Source organism: Triticum aestivum, chromosome 4D (genome assembly GCF_018294505.1).
Source record: "Triticum aestivum cultivar Chinese Spring chromosome 4D, IWGSC CS RefSeq v2.1, whole genome shotgun sequence".
Taxonomy (NCBI): Eukaryota; Viridiplantae; Streptophyta; class Magnoliopsida; order Poales; family Poaceae; genus Triticum; species Triticum aestivum.
Window position 1 is genome coordinate 466,794,253 of NC_057805.1, and position 5,150 is coordinate 466,799,402.

The following is a 5,150-nucleotide window of genomic DNA, read 5'->3' on the forward strand; positions in this document are numbered from 1 at the left end:
CAGCACCTACACACAAATAACAAATAATCGCAACCCGACCTGTAAAAGGGGTTGCCAATCCCTTTCGGGTGGCGGCGCCTGAAGATAGGCAAACGGACGTGAGAGAGTTGTAAATATTGATAAATCGAACGCCAAATAAAATAAATTGCAGTAAGGTATTTTTGTATTTTTGGTTTAATAGATCTGAAAATAAAAGGCAAATAAAATAGATCGCAAAGGCAAATAATATGAGAAAGAGACCCAGGGGCCGTAGGTTTCACTAGTGTCTTCTCTTAAGAAAAATAGCAAACAGTGGGTGAACAAATTACTGTTAGGAAATTGATAGAACTTCAAATAATCATGAATATATCAAGGCAATGATTATTATATAGGCATCACGTCCAAGATTAGTAGACCAACTCCTGCCTGCATGTACTACTACTACTCCACACATCGACCGCTATCAAGCATGCATCTTGTGTATTAAGTTCATGGAGAAACAGAGTAATGCAATAAGAACGATGAAATGATGTAGACAAGATCTATTTATGTAGAGATAGACCCCATCATTTTATCCTTAGTAGCAACGATACATACATGTCGGTTCCCCTTGTGTCACTGGGATCAAGCACCGTAAGATCGAACCCACTACAAAGCACCTCTTCCCATTGCAAGATAAATAGATAAAGTTGGCCAAACAAAACCCAAATATCGGAGAAGAAATACAAGGCTATAAGCAATCATGCATATAAGAGATCAAAGAAACTCAAATAATTTTCATGGATAAAAACATAGATCTGATCATAAACTCAATGTTCATCGGATCCCAACAAACACACCGCAAAAAGACTTACATCATATGGATCTTCAAGAGACCATTGTATTGAGAATCAAACGAGAGAGAGGAAGCCATCTAGCTACTAACTACGGACCTGTAGGTCTACAAAGAACTACTCACGCATCATCGGAGAGGAACCAATGGACATGATGCACCCCTCCGTGATGGTGTCTAGATTGGATCTAGTGGTTCTGGACTCTACGGCGGCTGGATTCGTCGACTCCCCTAGGGTTTCTGGAATATTGGGGTATTTATAGAGCAAAGAGTCGGTTCAGGGGGCACCCGAGGTGGGCACAACCCACCAGGGCGTGCCTGGGCCTCCTGGCGCGCCCTGGTGGGTTGTGATCCCCTTGGAGCACCCCCAGGCGCTTCTCCGGTCCACTGGATGTCTTCTGGTCCAAAAAAATCCACAAAAAGTTTCATGGTGTTTGGACTCCGTTTGGTATTGATTTCATGCGATGTAAAAAACATGCAGAAAACAGCAACTGACACTTGGCACTATGTCAATAGGTTAGTACCAAAAAATGATATAAAATGATTATAAAACATCCAAGAATGATAATATAACAGCATGGAACAATCAAAAATTATAGATACGTTGGAGACGTATCAATGCTGAACACCCCCGAGGAGAGGTGAGTCATAAGTTGTCGAGAGAATCATTTCTGTTCAATATGCAACTCAACTGGAACCCGACTGATCCTGAAATCTATAAATTGCTGGCATTCATGCAGATGTACTCACCCATGCCGAATGGGGAACAATTTGCTGGAGGAGCGGAAAGCGAGGGCGGGAGCGCCGACTTTGACTATGCGGACAATAGTGAAGATGGCAGCGACGACTCTGACGAGAATGAGGAGGTCGAGTCCCCACCACGCACCGAGCGCCGTACCAAGCAGACTCAGGATCTGGCAGCCGGCCAGGGCAAGGCTGCGGTGTCGATTGCTAAGAACCAGAAATGCACTCATCCGCCAACTCCTGATCCGACTGAAAAAATGCAACGCAAGTCAAAACTGTTCCGCCCAAGCCTCAGAAGGCCCTGCCTAGGATAAAGGTTACTGTGTCTATTGCTTCAACGTGAGTGTTTCTTCTTTTCTTTCTTCATTGCTATTGCAGACCTTAATGTTTATTTGATCGAATGGAATTTTGAATCCCAAGGCTGGTACCTCTACGACGTCCCACATGGAGATCCACCACGAGCATGCAGACACGGAGACCGCAGAAGCAGCCACTTCTCGGGCAGGTATGATCAACTCACACCTTGTTCTGTCTCGCTATCTGTCCTGGCGGTCGACTGAGATCTCACTGTCGAGTGACTGCAGTGCCAACCAACGTCATCCATCTCCGAGACGATGATGAGGAGGAGCCTCCGAGGAGCACAGAAGGAAGAAGCAGGGCCTTCAGGCCAGATGACTCATACGCTTCCTGAACCTGCTCTTCAAGAGCCAGGTGGTTCCTCTCGAGTCGGTGTTTCTTTTGCCGCCCCTCTGTCGACTGCTCAGCCTCTGGTGTCGACTGCTCAAGCCTCGGGTCCAACTGGGCAACCGCAAGTGCTGATCCCTCCCACTGCGCCACCAACTCCTGCGTCGAGCGCATTCACTCTACACCATGTCCCAGAGGACCAAATAGGAGCCGGTAAGGAGGCTATGATTCAAGCTGGCCTGATGATGTAGCAATTGAAGGAGGTGTATGAAGCCAGCAAATCTTCTTATGACGCCAGTTCTGCTCTTCAAGCCAATGTCCGAGTAAGTTCGATTGTAAGTTGATTTTCGATTGGATTTTCTCCGTCTTAATTCTCTAAAATATGTATACCCACTGGGTGTTTTTTTGTTCTGTATTCCATCCACTCGAAACGGCCAGGCCGCGCTGAGTGGGGAATATCTTCGCTTGAAGCTCTTCACTCGAACCAGTCGGGCCGTGCTGAGTGGGAAACTGATCCAGTGGGGGCACGCTGAGTGCACCCACTGGGTGTAGTCCCCGAGACCGTCGTCGAATGTTTGACTCGGCGGGGTCTAAGAACAAGCTACTTTTTTTGGTACTCCACTCGGAGTGGTCAGGCCGTTCTGAGTGGGAAATCGATCCAGTGGGGGCACGCTGAGTGCACCCACTGGTGTAGTCCCGGAGACCACCGTTGGATGTTTGATTCAGCGGCAGTCTGAAAATATGTTTTGGAAATAGCAATTTAGATTTTCCCTTCTCCACTTGGAAGTAGAGGAAATGCTTTGAAAAGTCTTACTCATCATCGACTGAAACTTTATTTGATGATCCCAGAAATCTTGTGAATTGGGAACCCAGTATGTTACCTGGAGAAGGAGAAGATCCAACTCCAACTAGACTTAGAGCTTGCCAAGAAGAACTTGAAGCAGGCTCAAGAGGAGGTGAAGACCATGGGAGGTAACATTTCGCTGTCTCTAAGCTTCGCCATTTTTTCTTTTCTATCCTTTGAACCGAGTGACTCCACTCGAACAGATGTGTGTAGTGAAAACCGTGAACTCCAAGCATGACCGAGGAATGTTATTTCTTTGGACACCATGAAGCAAGCCCTAGAGAAAAAGGATGAGGAACTCACGGGCGCCCAGAAGGTGGCCAAGGAGAAAACCGAGGCCGCTGAAGCAAAACTAGCCTCAGTCGGCAAGCTTGAAGAGGAGAATGCAACTCTGAAGACGGCTATTGAGGAGGTGAAGAAGGAAGCTGCCCAACTTAAGGAGGAGAAGACCGTATTGGCTGACAAAGTGGACCAGCTCACCCAGAAGAGGGACGCGCTGGAGAAATATTTGGGAGGCTTTGCAAAGAAGATTTACGGCATGCTGGAAGGTACCTCTCTTTGGTCGAGTGAATTTCTGCGAGCTTTGAGAGTAATAGCGTAATTAACTACTTCTTTCTCCTTTGTGCAGAGTTTTGCCAGAACTTAGGAGAGGAGACAGATCAGATCGAGACGAGTTTAGACCCCACCAAGTCACTCGTGAAGGACGTTGTGGCTCTGAACATGTTGCGCCTCGAAGCTCATCTTGAAGGTGTTCAAGGATATATCACTCGCTTGAGGGCTGTGCTGGCGAAGATCGACATGGAGATTTGGCCTGAGGATACGCTTCAGAATGACATCGAGTCGATGATGACTCAGCTTAACAATATCCCAGGTCGGGTACAAGCATGGAAGAAATCTGCTGCCTGCTGCGGAGCTGACGTGCCTCTCGCACTCGTCCGAGTCCATTGCAAAGATGCCAAGGATGAGAAACTAAAGGCCCTCCAGGTGGAAAACACGAAGAAGCTCCAGTTTCAATCCTTCATGGAGACTTTCATCGAGGGAGCCACTCGTATAGCCGACGGCATTGACCTGGACACCTTCGTCGAGCCAGCGAGTCCTCCCCCTGCCGAGTGAAGAAAAACTTAATGATCTGAACTTATTTGCCTCGGAATGCCGAGTGATCCTGTAACCATTTAAACTCATTCGGGCCTGACGCCCGAGTACTTTTGCTTGCGTTTCTGAACTTGATGGATTTATCCGAATAATGCTTTCCTGTTTACAGCGTGCTTCGAGTGAACAGATTTTTTAACTTAGGAGAAACTGGTTTGCGGCTAAGCCTCCGAGTGGGGGATGCTCTCACTCGGAGTAGTTTTTTAACTTATGCAAAACTGGTTCGCGGCTAAGCCCCCGAGCGGGAGGGATGCTCTCACTCAGAGTAGTTTTTTAACTTAGGCGAAACTGGTTCGCGACTAAGCCCCCGAGTGGGAGGGATGCTCTCACTCGGAGTAGTTTTTTAACTTAGGCGAAACTGGTTTGCAGCTAAGCCTCCGAGTGGGATGGATCCTCTCCACTCGGAGTAGTTTTTTAACTTGGGTGAAAGTGGTTTGCGGCTAAGCCCCCGAGTGGGAGGGATGCTCTCCACTCGGAGTAGTATTTTAACTTAGGCGAGGACGGGCTCGCGGCTAAGCCCCTGAGTGGGAGGGATGATCTTCACTCAGAGTAGTTTTTAACTTAGGCGAGGACGGGCTCGCAGCTAAGCCCCCGAGTGGGAGGGATGCTCTCCACTCGGGGTAGTTTTTTAACTTAGGCAAAATTAGGTTTCACAGCTAAGCCCCCGAGTGGGAGGGATGCTCTCCACTCGAAGTAGTTTTTTAACTTAGGCGAGGACTGGCTCGCGGCTAAGCCCCTGAGTGAGAGGGATGCTCTCCACTCGGAGTAGTTTTTTTAACTTAGGCGAGGACGGGCTCGCGGCTAAACCCCCCGAATGGGAGGGATGCTCTCCACTCGGAGTAGTTTTTGAACTTAGGCCAAACTGGTTCGCGGCTAAGCCTCCGAGTGGGAGGGATGCTCTCCACTCGGAGTAGTTTT